The 19,071-nt window shown below is 37.5% G+C and overlaps 1 protein-coding gene across 3 annotated transcripts in view; it reads left to right on the top strand.

Moving 5' to 3' along the window:
* Positions 1 to 8,135: 8,135 nt before the first annotated feature.
* The window catches only part of LOC149772771 (inactive C-alpha-formylglycine-generating enzyme 2-like), a 47,004-nt gene continuing 36,068 nt past the window's right edge, over positions 8,136 to 19,071 (top strand). Inside the window, exon 1 of one of the 3 annotated variants that reach the window (XM_089947322.1) lies at positions 8,136 to 8,262. The gene's annotated coding sequence lies outside the window, so the exon portion shown is untranslated. The remainder of the gene's footprint in view (positions 8,263 to 19,071) is intronic. The other 2 variants (XM_089947326.1, XM_089947325.1) reach the window with 2 other exon arrangements.

Here is a 19,071-nt window from a genome sequence, read left to right as displayed (position 1 = left end):
GGAAAGAACCACCGACCCTCGAAAAGCTACTGGCAAGTTTTCTCACATACCCACATTGGCCGAATCCGAGACTCGAACCTACGCAGGTAGAGGTGAGCTGACAGTGATCCGTAACGGAGAGCACTTTAGACCACTCGGCCACTCGGGGCCCCAAGAAAGGACGTACAGTCAATTAAGAAATGAATTAAGCATCCTCAAACATGATTTAAACCAAACAATGGCTAGCGGGCCGGATCCGGATAAAGACTTGGATTTATCCGCTAATTGACAACATAGGGTGTGGTTTTAAAATAAATTCGCTTATCTGCACACAGATGACAATTATGTGTCCTTTATAGTTTCTACTTTTTTTTCCTGATTTTTACTGAACCTTTCACTATGTAAAAATCATAGTAAATTATATGTTAATCTAAAATAACTTCAAAGGTGAAGTTTATGTCATAGGTTGTCCGGCATTGTTTGAGAGGCTGGACTGTAAACAAAACACTGTGCAATGGGTCACAGGTTTCACTTCCGGAGCAGCATCAATGCCTCATTACTCATTGTTGACTGTGGTCATAATACACACAAACAACCGCACCACATTGCTCATATTCTAAAGAATAATCAATTGCCTTAAATTGATAACGAGAACATCTAAATCTAACGTTTGTATCATCACCAAAATGACACATGACAAATGCTCTAAAATAGACTTGAACTACTATCGTGGGAACTGAACCGGAAGTAATAATTGTCACCTGAGTCCTATCAGGCCAGTTTATTTATAGACAATTTTAGTAAAACTCTTTTATTTTTGCACGCCACACTTATTTCAACTTTTAAATGTAAAGTAAAAGATAAAAATATTAATTTATCTAAATAAATCACACATTATATATTATAGACTGGGTACTAATTATTTTCAGTAAGTATTCTTATACGTTATTGATGTTGCAGTATTTGTGAAATTCTGTCAGAGAAAATATATTTCAAAGTCAGCATGAAATCTTTATTCAAAATACACGAAGACATCTTTCTCGTTGATATTGTGCTTTTAGGTCATTTATACTGTTTATTATGGGTGCAAGCAGTTAATTTGTATTTATAATAGGGTGGTTACTTTTATCTGCTTGTGTGGCTTTTAGTAACTGTTTATAAACATAATTATATGTCATACTGCAACGATATATCAACTATCGCAATACGAAATAGAATATCAAAACTTTAAAAATAAGTTTGAAATGAAAACAACGGGGACAATTGTAAAAAATTTAAACTTCAATATCCAATATACAGTGGTAGAACAAAGAGCAATCTAACTATTGTTTATGTCAAGACTTTCTATGAACTCTATTTTCTATCAGTTGATGAACTTTTAAATGTTTTTTCTTTCTTAAAAACCCTTGAAACAAACGAGGAATATTAAGTTCGTTATTCAATAAAGACGCAGCTTTCAAACTACTACTGCACCAGAATTATAATTCTCGTTACAAGACTCCTCCAAGATCCCCGACGACTGACAAAATGGACATATTTACACCAATTTCCAAGACGAGAAAACCTTCTACACCATCAATCAATCAACCGACCGTATGGCTCATGTATTAACCGGTTGAGTTGTACATATTTCTAGCGAACTCTGTACATAGTGGTATTTTTTTCTTCTTCTTATTCTTCTCATTGGTCGATACGAGATCGAAGTCGTAACCTTGCCATTCTTCCAGAATTCATGACCCAGGTAAACACATTCAGAATATCCTCATGCGATAGAAAAGACCGATGACATTCAAAGTTACTGTGACGGCATATCGATTACCTTAAAATCTAATGATCGCTACATTTCGAACTCCGCAGGAAAGGGTTGATATTGATTTTATAAGAGAAGATCTCGCGGGCCTGCTATTTTATGGTTTTTTTTTCCGTCTACTTCTGTATATTTTCTGGGTCTAGTGGGTACGTACCATACACTATAGACAGTGTTACATTTCAAGTACAGTATCAAAGATCGCTATGTTAATTTCAAACTAGTCGTGTCTCACCAAAACCAAACGCGTGTGTTTTTGTCTTTGGTAAAGCAAAACTAACGCAGATGGATGTCGCAATAAGGTCGCTTTCAACGCGTTTGACAGGTCGGATTTGAAATGGTTTGGATTTCAGATTAGAATCATACTGGCAGATGAAGTACGGTGTGAATATGTGCCAGTGCCTAGCAAAGCGTTAGATGATAAAGTAGGTCTAATCGGTAAAATTGTTTTAGCAATGTGCGAAACAATACCAAAATGATACCAATTACTTTCTCAAAATTAAGAGATTGAATAAAGGAAAGAGCATCAAAATTTACTTTACAAAGCAACTTATTTCCTGGCATCATTCAGAAAATGTAATTATTACTCATATAGCGGTTATATTTATCAGACGGTTTAGTTATGGACGTGTATTACACAAAATACAAACTTACTGAACACTAAAATAATCCGAATTATGTTTTTTCTTTATTGGTCTTTCAAATTTTCATTCTATTTCATTTCGAAAGTCATACTTCTCATTCGAAAATAATTTATACAAGCCTTCGATTATAGTTTTTTTTCTTCATCTTTTTTTCGTTCTAATTTAAAGACGGCTATAAAAGATAGAGTCCATACTTAGAATAATTTCTTTCTAGACATAACAGGAGTGTAACGAAGTTTTCCATGGATTCTACAATGAAAATGGAGACCAGATGCCAGTTCAGAGGGGTACCTCGAGACCAGCTATTTAATTTTATATTGGTATTTGTGTTTGTTTCTTTTGGTTGGGAGTGGGGATGACTGAACTAGAGGGCCGCAAGGGTGAGTGTTGGAATTCTAACCTTGGATCAGCTTAGGTCGGCGTGCGCTTGATGTTGAAAACAGCAATAACCTAACGAGTAAAAATAAAAAATAGTATATTTTTTCTTGAGGTTATTTCTTTTCTAACATTGCGCTCGCGTCAGCAACATGTGCGATTGTGTGTCCTAGGTCATGGCACTTTACTCCAATTTCCTCTGCACTATATAACCTATTTGTGTTTATATTCCTTTAAACACCAAATCAACAATGAACAAAAGCCAACATAAAGGATGTTATCGATCACAATGGATTTTCTCGTGAAAATCGGAAACACGCAGGATGCCGATTATGGCCACCTTTTCCAGGTTATTACTTTGTGAATAGACTGCATTGGTGATTTTATTTAGGTATACCATGCTTGTTGCACACACACACACACACACACACACACACGGGCACCGCGAACGAACATATTTAGTGTTTACAAGATGCCCGAATCGGATTACTCATCGTTAAAAGTCACTCGAAGCGGATTTTCGCCCGTGGCTTATAATGCTGTTGATTGCGTACCGTTAACAATAGCAAATTGTACACCACCTATTTTTTTGTATATGAGCACTCCACGCCTAGAATTATGTCCAGTACTGTCATAAACGAACATTTGTCATCACGCCATTTCCTATCATGAACAATATCTTAGGTGTATTACTGATAACGCTAGTATCATGAGTCATTGAGAAGGCAAGGCATTATTTTTATCTGCCAGTGTGATATAAGTAAAGCCGAGATAGATGTCTCATTCATGTATATCAGTTTTAATAAAGGTCCTGCTGTTTGGTGGTTTTCTGCACATCAGCACGTGTAGGTAAGTTGGTTCCAAGGCAGCTGGAGTAGACATACCACGGAGACCACCCTGTCTATGTCTGTGGTGGTATTGAACCAGGGTCGCCCGCATAATTTTTTTGGGGGGGTGGGTGGGGTGGGGGGTTACTGTATTTGTCAGCTATTAAGTTTTAAGGATGTAGGCCAAAGCATGCTTGGAGTTCGGGCGCCCATGTATTGAACCCATAACATCTGGGCCGCGAGTAACACATGCCAACCACGCATTCGGACCACTTCAGCTGTTTCTTCCAGACATAAATATACACCTTTGATGTACGTTGGCGTAGTAATTTACAAAAACATAGTACACTTTGTTCGCCAGAAACATCTATTCAGACTACATCGGCTATTTCTGCGACTGAACTTAAAAGTTGGCAATGAAAGACAGCTATACGCGTTCGCATCTTTTCTGTCAATCCTTGTTTCGTTAATAGTTGACGTGGTCGGAATGGCAGCTATCGGTCTCTAGAAATGACCTCAAAGATGCGAATGGCGAACCACTGTGTTCCGGCAGTGATACTGGTACAGAATTTTAAATGTATAGATTTGTTTTATTGCTATGACTAATCAGCAGACTAAGTTTTTATTAAGTAAATAAAGAATAACAAAGAAGCAATATAAAGATAACATATATCGAGCTTTGCAACTAACCGTTGTACCTCGAGAACTCGGTTTGGTTCTTTTTAAAATGTAAGTGAAATTGCATCACCTGTTATAACTAAAGAAATTTTTTTTATATTAATAACTAATGTACAATAATGCATTCAATCTATTTGTTAAAAATATTTTTTTTAAAAATGTAAAATGTTTCTTACCTACAAAAAGAAAGAGTTATTTTATTCAAAGTTTAGTTCAGAAAAATATCCATGGCCAGGTAATAGCCAGGATGCATATAACAAAAATATATATAGGTATAAACCGTGATTCTAACGTGTAAGAGACCGTTTCTAATATGTTTGAAATCTGAAAGATTTTTGATGCTTTATTTGGGGTTCAACGCTGTTTTTCAGCTCAAGATAGGCTACACATGGCAGCCAGTATAGTTGGAAGTGGAAGAGCCCGGGAGACCCTCGGTAATAACCACAGTCCAACGAGAAGCTACTGGCAGCTATCTCACATATCCTTCTTGGCCGAGCGGACAGAGTTGAGACAGCAGTGATCGGTAAAGGCGAGCGCTTTAGAGCACTGGGCCAACCAAGCTACGAAGTCTGAAAAAAAAATGAGTACATTCATAGACACAATTGTAAAACCTTCTCTGACTGGATAGAATTCTTATATTTATCGCCACCTTTTCCAAGTTATTACTATGTAAATTATGGAAAGCCGCTATGGAAAGCCGCAGGTACCCGGCGGTGATCAGAATTTTTCCCTATATTATTATATGGGCAACAATTAGCGGCTCCGATAACAATTAGCGGCTCCTAAAATGACGGTGATTACAATCTTTCCCTATATTTTAATAGAAACTACAATTAGCGGCTCCTACAACAATTAGCGGCTCCTTCTACAATTAGCGGCTCCTAAAACACTTTTAATCTACGGCTCCGTTAATAAAAATCACAATTTACGGCCATAGTAAATAGTTTCTTGACTATTAGATATCTTGCATCTAACGCGTTAAATATTTCTAACATATGAATTATATGTCTAACGTTTTAGAGATTCTTCATGCGTAAGAAATAATATGTATTTATGTATTCAGAACTGTTCTTCTATAGTGTTGTCTGGTGTGCATTTGTATCCGATCCGAAGGCAACACTATGTGAGGAGACACGAGCACTGTACCCTATTAGACGCACGCCACTATAATTAAACTCAACAACAACACTGTAATATTATGTTGTATGAATTCACATTGTCGCTGGACAAGGCTCCGAAGTGTTAACCTTATCTACACCTTGGCGGATCGAGCAGATAAGTCTGTGCTTCGGGTCTGTGAATTTGATTGGATACAGCGGCAAGCCACCGCATACATTCAAAATTAAGTTGTTCAAATTTGAACACTGTTCCTACATGGTAGGGACGAGGAGAGCACATAAACTGAATGGATTCATAAATAAGCAACTGTTCACTGTTTGTACAAATACCTTTCACTCAAATGCACCCGTAATTGCTTCTCTATGGTACGTTCGATGTTAAACTTACTAAGTATGCTTTTGAAATCAATTGCCTGCCTTCATTTTCGGCCCATGTACAATGCACCGCTGTTACACGTTCTTGGTTAGTTGGCATTAATACTTAAGGAGGAGACTCGTGAAATTCAATAGACGCCGCTTGGACAAAGCACATAAATGTATGCTCGATCCGTCAAGGTGTCGATAGGGAACCTAGGCTGGCGAAGGTAAGTCAGAGCGTCGAAGTAACGCTCGCTGAAACAGGTGTATCATCTGTAGTTGAGTATAGCATCCCGTATCTAAGGAGAGAATGTATACCTCCCAAAGGTTTCGTTATCTGTCCAATCGGAGCATGAAATGTGTTTCAACGTGTTAGAAGTATGCTCAATCATATTAACTGTGTTAACTGCAAACCTCTATCGCATTTATATTAAAATTTTGACCCAAGTGATATCAGTCACCCAGGCAGCCGTGTTAGAAAGAACAAAATGACTGAAAACGCAGGTTTTTTTTAATTACTTTCCTTCATTTGTTCCTGTTGCTGATTCTTGATTATTTTGCTTTCTTATAAGTTTCTCATTCACTCCAAATATCAATGATCGTTATTGGCCGAAATTAAGAATAAAGTAAAAAAAAAATATACAGTTGTCAACCTTATTTCATATAATTATACATGTAAATATTGAAAGTCAACAGTTTTCCTGAAATTGCGATTTTCAAGTGTAAGTCTGACATTTATAATGTTATATTTAACTGAGTAAAATAAGATTGTATTATGTTTGAAACCTTTGGATATGCTGCAGAAAAAAAATATGATATAAATCGGCGTGGTCAGTAAAATTCGTAATACACGTGGAATAAAAACTCCACAGACAAACTTTGTAACAAATATCGCTGAAAATTGCCGTCCGTCAAAAAGAGCCGATGGTAAACATGCCTTTTGAAGCGGAAACCCAACCTATATGCATGCATTGACAGTAGGACACGCTCTGCATCAGTTAAACGACTTCCACCCTGTTAGATACAAGTTTATCTTTTAATTTAAAAAAAAGAATTTAACTTTTTTAATTTGAAGTTGATTAAGGTACTTTATGATGATTTGTCATCCGAACAAATCTTGGACAATAAATTTTAGGAATTGGATATGTTTCCTTTATATTTTTGTTTTACTTGCATTTTACAGAAATTTAACATCTTGACTTTTGATACTTTTTTCTTCTTGAAAAAGTAATTCATGCTTACATTTGTTTTGGAACCTTGGTATGTGTTCCGCAAGTTTTTGTCAAATTCGTGATTTTTGCATTTTTTTAAAGAACATTGCATATATTGCACACATATAGCCATGTTTTGTGCCGATGTGAACTAATATATACATAAATACTACAATTCTTGGTAAGTTATGCTTGTATAACCACCGTTTATAGTGGTGATGTAAGTAAGAAAGATACATTATACTCATTTAAGCGAAACCAATTAATTTGCGATTCACTTGGGATCCATCAAACCAATAAAAAGATTATCTAACCTGTATGATAGTATTATTTGTATTCAGTATTAATTCTGCCTACTATTATCAAACATTCTTCTATAGAATCCAGGGATAGCATTTTCCGTTCTGTCTGGTGTGTATTTTTAATTCTCTATAATTAATTCTATATTCCTTGACTTCTTTCATAGGAATCCGGAATGACTTTGCTGATGGATGAGAATTGATTACATGGTTGTCATGCGAGTGTGTCTGCTACACACGAGTGCATATAACACCGATTAAGTAGCATCGTGTTTTTGTTTCGGCGATGTGTACTTAGTCGTGGAAAGTATGGGCTGGTGTGTGCAGGCAAGGGGATGGATGCCGTTTACCCGCGGACCTGGGTTCGAATCTCAGTAGAATACCAATTCAAAAATTATCTAACATGTATGATAGTATTATTTGTATTAAATATTAATTCTGCCTGTTATTATCAAGCATTCTTCTATATAATCCAGGGATAACACTTTCCATTCTGTCTGGTGTATATTTTTAATTCTCTCTCTCTCTCTCTACACACACACACACACACACATACTTACGTTGACACACACCACTCTACTTTCTCCACGATTAAAATTCTGTATTGGAAATGTAATGTTCATAGTAGTATCCAAAAGAAATCTGAGAGGGGACTTTTATATACAGCCAGAGAGTGATGGCCTACCGTGCGCAGCGAGCCCCTAAGTTTGTGATAGCGATACGTCCTTGTAATTTACAACTCGCTATGCCTACGGAATGCTTTTGTCGATACTTGGCTCGGTACGCATTGACTGCAACGATTTCCCAAATGCATTGAATCCTGCCTACTCGCTAGATGTCGCGACTCGGTCTTTCGCGGAAATGCCGACGTACTTCAATGGCGACGATTTTGTACATGCCGACGGGCGATGAATTAGCGATGTGCATGAAAGAAATTGGTCCTTGAAGGCTAAGCGTGGAACATAAGGTAAAGTAAATGATAAATTTAACTGCTTTTTAATCGACATTTGTCGGATACAAACAGTACACGCAAGTAAAATCGGCGACCCCCGAGCTGCGATGAACGAGGTCAGCAATTACCGATAGTCTAGCGCAAGATTGTTGTAACGCGTATAGCTCTCGTTTCCTTGCAGATAATACCCATTGATTTATTTACTCGATCATGCCTATAAGAAAGTGCATTAGCTGACACATTTAGATCCCCATTATTTTGTCTATCGTCTATGATTGGAGTATATTTCGTCTTTGCGTCACGCTTAAAAGGAAAAATAGCTTTCTATAAGGCAAGCTATAATTAGATCCATACAAAGACGTTTTGAACCGGTGTATCTATAAATATCCAATGATTTAAAATACATCCTCCAGGCATCGGTGTCGAGCAGCGACCGTCTCAACGCAATGTCAATAAAATCAGAGACATTTACAACACATATGTCTCTGATCCAATCTAATAAATGCGATAAATGTTAACAGTGTATTAAATAATGAGAATGAAAGGTGAAAACAAGTTAGAAAAACAGATGGTTTTGTAATATAGTTCAGTGGCGACGATTGACTATATGATGTTTTGGAACGCATTCGCTAGTTTCTTAGAAATTGTCCGATTTGTGTGTGTGTGGTTTGCATTTTTAACGTAGCTTTAACAATTTTCCAGTCATATTGCTACGATGTCTGCAGTTAGGCAGTTTATAGTTATGTCTTGCACTGGGTCATCATGCCGAAGACATGTAGCATCATCTCCCACCCTGTCACATTATCCTGACATATTATGCCATCAGATTGAGCATTTTTATGTAATGTTTTTACCGTACCTCAGTTTCAACAACTTTTTATATGTCTTCATTAACATATACCATTTACATTCCCCGTTGATCGGGAAGCGTTTTATGTTATTTAAATCCTCTCATATGAATTTGAGAATATTCTTAAAGAGATTATTGCTGCGTAAGAATAGCGTACAAGTATTTCTTTATTTGCTATTTATAGCAACTGTCTATTACCCATTGTTTTTTTTTAAGAAAACGGACAGGTTTCTTCAAATATGAATCGCGCTTGACAGAATCATTATTCTTGAAAGCTAGTAAGTTAGCGAACCAGTCTAAACATTTAAAGAAAATGGCGCCCTATGTTAAGCTATCTTTACAGTGTGAGTTGTGAATGTTATATGCCAGAAAATATTAGAGCACATGAATCTTTTAAAAGTTGAGAACATGTCGGATCAAACAAAGGACAAATCAACATCGCTTTACAAACTTTATACGAAAAATATGAGGTTCATGTAATGCAACAGTCTGATCACATGATCATGCTCATTGCAGGATTCCAGATCACGACCATTCAGTGAAAGTAAAGTACAGTGTGACTTGAAATTTTAACATTGCTTTAAAAATTGTTCAGTCATATCGCTAGGATCTCTGCAAGTGTGACAGTTTATAGTGATGTCTAGCACTCGGGCATCATGCCACAGACGCGTAGCATCATGTCCCACCCTGTCACAATATCCTGACACCAGGCCGACCCGGGACAAGTTATCAGAACAAGCATTTAAAAGATAAGATAATTGAAGTTACGTCCAAAATTACTATTGACTATCTTCCATCAAAAATTAAATATACGATTTGAAATTAATACGAAAAGGAAGTTTAGTAACAAAATCACAGGAAGACTATATTCCTTGGTAATAATGCTAATAATACTACACTGATATAATTATAGTTACATCTAGTACTATCAATACACGGGGGTTCAAAGGCTTTTCCATACACTACATGTCACTTCAAGTAACAATTGGAGGGCCCGAGAGAATACACTACAAGGCCGTATGGTGGTGGGGGGTCCCAGCTAAAAGAACGTATACACACATGCAAACATACATTCACTTGAAATTTGATAATCGTTTTATTCTTGTGCACGTTTATTGGGTATTATGCACACTTCGAGTAAATAGACACAATTTTTGTTTTGGTGCCCTTTCGACGAAAGTCGGGGCCCTTTTCAAATTTTGGAAACACACACACACAACGTGGCTCAGATCAGACCCTGCACTATATACACGTTGTGGTTTGGGTGGCAACTGTTATTTGGGTAAGTTTTGGGGAAGAAGAGGAGGATCAATCTGTACAACAGCTTGGGATGTATTAGATCCCCACTATGTGTAGTCAATAATACGTATTTAGTTTTGCAATATATAGCCTCACTTACAAGTCTAGTTTGCATTCAATCGTTCCGTGAAGCATATACATATATGAGTGGCGGGATGTTGTTTTTTCTTCTTTTTGTCCCTGTGATCTCCATGGCGTAAATCTTGATCATTGTTAGATTCCGGTTACAGAATGAGATTGCAACCAGACTACCTTGTTAACCGGCACGGTTATCCACGCTCGCACAGCTCCTACCATTAGACACGCTGTCTGACTGGCATGGAGGGTGGGTGGAGGTTTGTCGAGTTGGTGTTTTATGTCATTGCCACAATTTGAAGATTAAATAGTTCTAAGGCAAGCATAGCAAATTGCATTGACCAAAGACACAAAGTGGTAACCTATCTAGGCTGATCCTATAGTGGAAGCAAATCTGCCTCTTTCTGGTAATGAGTCTTAACTTCCTTGTCGGTGCGGGCTCGACTTAGCCAGAATTTATGCAGTCAAAAGAATGCATTAAAACCTCTCCACCTCTTTATCTCACTTTTGTCTGTCTGTCTGTCTCTTTCTATGTCTGTCTCACAGTTTGTTTAGGAAAGCAGTAAATCATGCACAGACACTACGAAATCACAACATGTACAGCTCAGAATTAAAGATCAGCGAATGTAAAAGCACTTCTTTTTAAATAAGGTGGAATAAGCGGGAAAAGAAATAATGAATAGGTTGTTATACTTAGAAAATAATATTGATTTTTTAAAGACGTGCGAAAGTGGGGGAAAACATTATTTGGACTGTCTTTTATAAAATTCTCTAAAATACTGTGCGTATGGAATATAACATCCACGTATGTATGTATGTATGTATGTATGTAAGCATGCATGTATCCTAACCAAGGGAGGAAACCCACTTTGAGGCGAATTATTGCCGATACACACATCCATGCTCTTTCATGCAGCACCTAGTAGCATGTTAGTATCAGGTCGCTAAACCAATTTAACTCGATTGGGCATTCTGTACGTATTACATAATCTTAAAAGGCAACCTGTTAAATGTAACATAATCATAATTAAGTGATAATATCTTTACTCGAAAAGAGTTCTCTCCATGTTTTTACTTGTTTTGAATTTTTTGGGGCAGTTTATCTTGATTTTGAAAACAAGATGGCCGCTATCGCTTAACCGGCTTGAAGTAGCTGTTCCGTTTTTTAGTGCCGTTTTCATATTTGTGCTTGTTGCCTGTCTTCATTTACTTCATTGGGTTAATTATATATTGGCTGTTCAGTTCGTATGTGTTTCTTCATCTCCTTGTTTTGGAAATGAAAACAATTAGACTTTTTCTTAGCTGTCTTGCTCCACTGTTTTTGAACAAACCGCCATCAGTGATACTCGCCAGTCAACCCGTTTATGCTATGATAGACCCTCATTAATTGCTTTAAATGATCACTCCTTGGCTCTCCACACTACATTGTGCTCTAGACTAAACGAACTGGGATTACATTCATCATTACCTAAATGTAAAGAGAAGGGAAAAAAGAAACGTTGTTTCAAAGCTGGCCGGCGTAGAACAGGAATAAGAAATTCAGTTATCTCCCTTACTTCGGCTCAACAATTTAAAAACAATTCGACCGTTAATTTAGATAACCTAATTCAAATCCCTATTAATTCGTCAACCTTTGTTTTCAACCATCCAAGAGATACCTCTTGCATATTGCATTATTCAATGCCCAATCAGTAGGACCACCGGAAAAGCGCACAGAAATAGTTAATTTTATCAACGACCAGAATATTGACGTCTTTTTCCTGACAGAAACATGGCTAAAAACATCAGGCGATGAACCCATGTGTGCGGATCTAACACCCACTGGCTACACCATGAAATCGTTTCCCAGTAATTCTCGCGGAGGTGGAATTGCTGTCATCACAAAGAACTCCATGATCAAACGTCTTAACCACACCACAACATTCAGTTTCGACCACACATCGTTTGATCTAGTCCAAACCACACTCACACTGAAGCAAAGGTCAGTCCATTTTTTCTGCCTATACCGCCCTCATCCTAGTAGAAAAAACAAGCTCTTTTTGGAGCAGTTTCTGAATCTCCTGGAATATGGAAATTCGATAGGTGGCAACCTGATTATTCTTGGAGATTTCAACTTTCACTTTGACTGTCCCGGAAACCCAAACACATCAAAACTTATAGATTCCATTAATGTTTTCAACCTCAAACAGTCAATTAACCAACCCACCCATAAACATGGTCACATTTTAGACTGGATTGTTCATAGACCTGATGTTAACATTATACGGTCCTCCCTGGTATCCCATGACATTGCATCAGATCACCTCTGCATTATATGCCATCTTGACGTATCAGTCCCTAACCCTCCACCTTTATCTGGTACTAAGAGAAACCTCCGTATGATAAATAGAATGAAACTAATGCATGGCATCCAAGCAAACCTTACAACTTGCTTACCTCCTACAGCAAAACAACTCGATAACTGCCTGCATTCATTGCTCGACAAAAATGCCCCAGCTACCAAGTACAGAATATCAATTCAAAAGTGTTCTTCATGGTATAGCAGTGTTAGGGACCAGCTTTGCACTGCTAAAAGAGACCGCCGTAAAGCTGAAAGGCTTTGGCTTTCCACCAGACTCACTGTTCTTAAGCAAATCTACGAAGCCGCTAAGAAGAATGCCACAAATAAAGTCCATGCAGCGAAATCAGTCCACTACACTACTAAGATCATGGATAGTTCCAGCTGCAAAGAGCTCTTAGAGATTACTAATAAGATAATGTCAAGGAACAAATCTTCACCACTTCCAACTACCTTCTCTCCAGTCGACCTTCTGGACATGTTTGCAAATTTATTCCGTGACAAAGTACAAACCAATAGAGATAAGCTTGACACCACAATTTCAATTGACTCGTCGTCAGCATACAGTTGGGATACAGAATTTGAGCGGCAACCATTAGCAGCATTTGAACCTGTCTCTATGGATTTTGCACGTACATTCCTGATGAAGAATGCACCAAAGTCATGTGAACTTGATCCAATTCCAACATAACTGCTGCTTGAATGCTTAGATCCAGTATTGCCTTCACTAACTGATGTTATTAATGCCTCTCTCTCAGCCGGGGAATTCCCATCATTTTTCAAAACTGCCATTGTGAATTCTCTGCTGAAGAAACCATAGACCATAACGATTTAAAGAACTACCGCCCGGTTTCTAATCTCACATTCATATCAAATATCTTAGTAAAGGTTGTTCTATCCCAGTTTGTATCTCATCTGAATTCAATCAATCTTTTTAGCAATGTACAATCTGCATATCGCCCTTGCCACAGTACTGAAACTACTCTTCTAAAATTAGTTAATGACATTCTCTCTGCATTGGATAGCAGAAAGATTATAGTCCTCACCCTCTTTGATTTGTCTGCAGCATTTGAAACAATAGACCACGATATATTACCTCACCGTCTCCAGCATGTATTTGGCATTCATGATACAGCCTTACTGTGGTTCAAGTCCTACTTGGTCAACAGGACACAAATTGTATCTGCAAATGGAATACACTCCAGCCCAGTTGATTTATGTTGTGGTGTTCCGCAGGGGTATGTTCTTCGACCTGTTCTTTTCATTATGTACACTCAGTGGCTCTCCAGTGTCATAGATCATCATCCAGTGTTTCACCAATTGTACGCTGATGACACCCAAACATACAAATCTAGCCACCCAACTGAAGTTGATGCTACCATCCAAGGTGTAGAGAGGTGCATTTCTGATGTGAAATCATGGATGACATGTAACAACTGCAGATGAATGATGATAAAACTGAGGCCATTCTGATCACAGCACAAAGACTTTCTCATTCACATCCTATACCTCAAACAATAAATATCAGCAACACCAACATTACATTCACACAATCAGTACGAAACCTAGGTGTTGTGGACAGTAATCTCACTCTCACATTGCACCAACATGTCATGAACATATGCAAGTCTGCATATCTTGAGCTGTGACGCATAAACTTAATTCGCAAATATCTTTCAGTTGATGCCACTAAAACACTTGTGTGTTCATTAGTACTTTCAAGACTGGACTATTGTAACTCAGTTCTGTCTGGTTCAGCTCAGTATCTGCTCCAGAAACTTCAAAAAGTTAAAAACACAGCTGCTCGGATCATACTTAGAGTACCACGATCAGACCAAACCTCCCCGCTGCTCTGCACCCTACACTGGCTATCCATTCGGCCCAGAATCAAACACAAACTTTTTTCTCTCTGCTACGTTTCACTGTCGGACATACCTATCCGACCTCACCCATGTGTACACACCAGCAAGATACGTACGCTCCTCTTCTGACGATCGTATATTCATTATTCCCAATATGAAAACAAAGTCATATGGACAGCGTTCTTTTGCATACCAGGGCCCAGCAACGTGGAATGAATTGCCCACTGAACTTAGACACAAAGACACAGTGATCCCATTCAAGAGTGCTCTCAAAACTCACTTATTTCGACTGCAAAAACAAACTTAAAGACCTAATAATGTTTCCTACCTTAAATATTCTCAGCATGTTTTTTATGTTTTCTAATTTGATGGTGTTTGTTTTTGTAATAATATCATTATATATATTTTTTTATCTTATAGGTGTTGTCTAATGCTGTAAAGCGCTTAGAGCTTCTAAAGATTAGGCGTTGTATAAATTCCTTATTATTATTATTATTATTATTATCTTGTTTGCACGATCCACCTAATTTTTTCTTTAGTCCTTTCCTGGCAAACTATATATGGCATGCAACTACGTGTGATCCAGTAGATGTACAGTATGCACCGTAAACAATATTTGCATATGTTGCAAATATATTTAGAATTGTAACTAACATTTTCTTTAGAAACTTATACCGTTGTGATATTTATATCAAAGGTATTCAGAATCTAAATTCATGTTTTTCAAACCTTGAGTATCGGATGGTATGTTGATCCCAAAAATTGCATAAAAAACGACCATTTCGTTACAAAAATGTGTTAATTAAAAGTATTCATTCAATATATGACATGCATTAAAATCACAATTATTTTGCTATCAGAAATATTCTTAATATTCTGACAAATGGGTCGTGCATTTGAAAATGAACTTGAAATAAATTTGGTAAGTTGACAGACAGAGGCTTCATACGCGCGCTTTCATGGGATAAGTTTGTAATTTCGAAGAATGTTGTGTCTTTCAAAGCAGATCTACCATCAAACATGGATGAAGATAGTCAGACAGAAAAGATATAGCAACAGCTGTTTCATAATATATGTAGTCAACAGCATTGGAGAACATTTCTTGAGAAATCGCCATACTTACCAGGATGTATTGGCCAAGTTCAATTGCATTTGACTGTTAGGTTGATATTAGTTAGGCGAGCGTTCTCAGGCCCAGTTTGGCCTCCTGTCCCTGTTATGTGATTATTCGGCTTTGTATGAAAGCGTCAGTGATTCTTGGAAATAATATAAATCTGATGAAGTTCCATGCTTTACCGATTGGCTTCAGACCACAAGTATTTTCCGTATGTTTAATTTATAACCATCCATTATTGTACATTTGTTACTGTAACTGGAAGACCTTGGAAACACACTAATAAACCTTTCTGCATTATATTCTCAAGTCTCATTAATGATTGACTGGCGTGACGGCGTCATGTGTATTAATCTGTAAACATACTAACTCGAGAGGGAGCGCGTGAATGACGTTCAGTTAGACGACGGTTTTACATATTGTATTTATTGCAGCGCAGGCAATTTAAAAAAGAATTAAACTCTGAAGTCTTTCTTCAATTATAAACAGAAACATAACTTGTAACATTTAAAACAGGTGTAAACTACACCACTCAAACATGTTTTGTTTTCCTGTTTTTTTTTTCTTCTTCGGAAGACCTCCCTGCTTTTGATGGCTGATCAAAATGGGAGGTAATCAGATGACATTTCAAAGGAGATCTCGAAAAATAAACAGGAAGAAGCTCCAGATAGCGGGAAAAAAAGACATTCTGACCTTAGGTTATTTTATGTCTATTATAAAAACACTTGCAATATCAATATCAATCGTACAATCTACTTTGTCATGGTTATTTCCATGGGTGTAGGGTTGGGGTAACGATTGATAGGTTATTTCCACTCGTTCTTGCATATTATGTCTTTTAAATTTGAAGTTAACTTATGGATTTTAACTGACTCGATTTTCTCGATCAGCTTAAGTTGGCGACTTTAATTTATTCCAGTAGTTGTTACTGACTTTAATTGACCGTTCTGGTGGCCTAGTGGTTAGAGCGTCCGCCTCGGATGCGGGAGGTCGTGGGTTCCATCCCCGACAGAGTCATACCAAAGACTTACAAAAATGGTACTAACAGCTGCCTCGCTTGGTGCTCAGCATTAAGAGGTCAGTGTTAGAACTGGTCGGCCTGGTGTCAGAATAATGTGACTGGGTGGGACATCATGCTATATATCTACGGCATGATGCCCCAGTGCTAGACATCACTATAAACTGCCACAATGCAGACATCGTAGCAATATGACTGAAAAATTGTTAAAGCTAAGTTAAAAATTCAAATCACATCACTGACTTTAATCTAATGGGGGTGGGTTGCTGGCAGAGTGGTCTAAAGCGCTAGCCTTTACCGATCACTACCATCTCACCTCTGTCCGCGTGGGTTCGAGCCTAATACTCGGCCAATGTGGCTATGTGAGAAAGCTTATGTAGCCAGCCTCCCGTGGGTCGGTGGTTCTTACTGGTTTTTCCGGGTTCTTCCTCCACCTACTGTACAGGCCGCCATATATAGCCAATGTTTCGCTGAGAAAAGTCGTTCCGTCAAAAGAACAATCAGTGTAGGTACATGAGATGCATGGCACCGTTATTTTGAATGTTCCTGTTCCGATTATTTTTTTTTTCATTCTAAAATTAGCACGATGTTTACTTTAAAAAATTGGACAACACGTGTTTTTGTTTTATCCACATCACTCACACATAGGCAAAGCAAGCACACCAGATATCCATCTGTCGTCCGTCCTCAAGCATGCCGACTAGATTACACACTAGCTTTTGTGTCGTGTTTTGCCAGTTTTTCAATTATATATACATCGTGCTTCATATAATTGATATCGTACAAATTTACAGTAGATCGTAGCTACTTTTATCCTAATACAGAAAGGTACTTGCACATAGAGGAGATACTATATTGAACTCTTGAGCAAAATATATAGAGCTTACGTAGACTTTGAATTTATAACGTTTTTAAAATTAGAGTCGGCGTATTTACTCGTGGATCATAAAAAGAATATTTTTATTAGAATCTTTGAGAGGTGGACGAGTTTGGCAGCACTTTGTAAAAGTCACAACGAAAGAAACCATGGCAATTTGATTTAATTAGTCTGCAAGGAACAACTTAAAACCTGATACATCACCTAATATTCAAACTCCGACTCACAAGGTTATCAGTTTGTCAAAATTACGAATATTTGGAATAGTCGTATTGCTACCATCCTTGAATATCTATTTGGAATAGTCGCATTGCTACCATCCTTGAATCTCTATTTGGAATAGTCGTATTGCTGCCATCCTTGAATCTCTATTTGGAATAGTCGCATTGCACCCATCATCGCCATTTGTATTAATTATTCTTTTAGAAAGATAGTATGCAAGTTGATGGAGTACATGGTATAGAATAGGGGTCATATTAAAGTCAACAAAGTCTTTACGTATCAGTCAATCAGAGCTCCGAATAATTTGTGAACTGTTGTCGATTATTGTTGTTTGTGCATCAGTTATATTCAATCCCGCAAACCATTAACCACTTTACACCCCTGATCATCGTACCTCGGAAAGTTAACTCCAGTATTGTTCAGCATTTTTTATTTAAAATTATTTTTTTGTTATAATTACAAATATATGTAATTAACAGTATACATATAATCAGGTCCTATCCTTGTCTTTTCTTATAAGTCAGTACTATGGATGTCATCACTATGAATAAGATGTAAGTGAATCAATTGACATGACTTTGGAACAGAATGGTTTAGATTGTAGGGGTTGAGAGCACGCGTTTGCAATAGAGCTTGCTACTCTATTCTTGCAGTGCATTAGCACAAAATCAGTTATCAGCATATATGGTAATATTTGTAGGAATTATTTCACGTTTTCTTTACCATGTCCTGTTGAAATGATTCGATTGTTGATGGGAATCTGTCTTAATACAGGAAACCTAATTGTCTGCCTCCAAGCTTGGTTGAGGAGGGAATTAGTTCCCAAGTACATGGCTCTGGTAGAGAATACATTAGACCATCTTCAGAAGCTACAATGCCATTTCACACCTATTGCAGCATACATCTTACATATAAGATGTTGTCCATGCTCATGTATACCTCCGCATAGTTTTTGCTACAACAATTATTTATCAAGTCTCAGTATGAGTTTCTAATGACATATCATAAAATCCCAAAAGTCCGAGTTGGGCATTATATAGTCGATACAATTCCCAAAGTCCGAGTTGGGCATTATATAGTCGATACAATTCCCAAAGTCCGAGTTGGGCATTATATAGTCGATACAATTCCCAAAGTCCGAGTTGGGCATTATATAGTCGACAAAATCC

This window comes from Sinohyriopsis cumingii, unplaced genomic scaffold, assembly GCF_028554795.1.
Source record: "Sinohyriopsis cumingii isolate HCF-2022 unplaced genomic scaffold, ASM2855479v2 utg001176l, whole genome shotgun sequence".
Taxonomy (NCBI): domain Eukaryota; kingdom Metazoa; phylum Mollusca; class Bivalvia; order Unionida; family Unionidae; genus Sinohyriopsis; species Sinohyriopsis cumingii.
The sequence above is the reverse complement of the archived record's forward strand: the minus strand, read 5'-3'. Positions and strand labels throughout refer to the sequence as shown.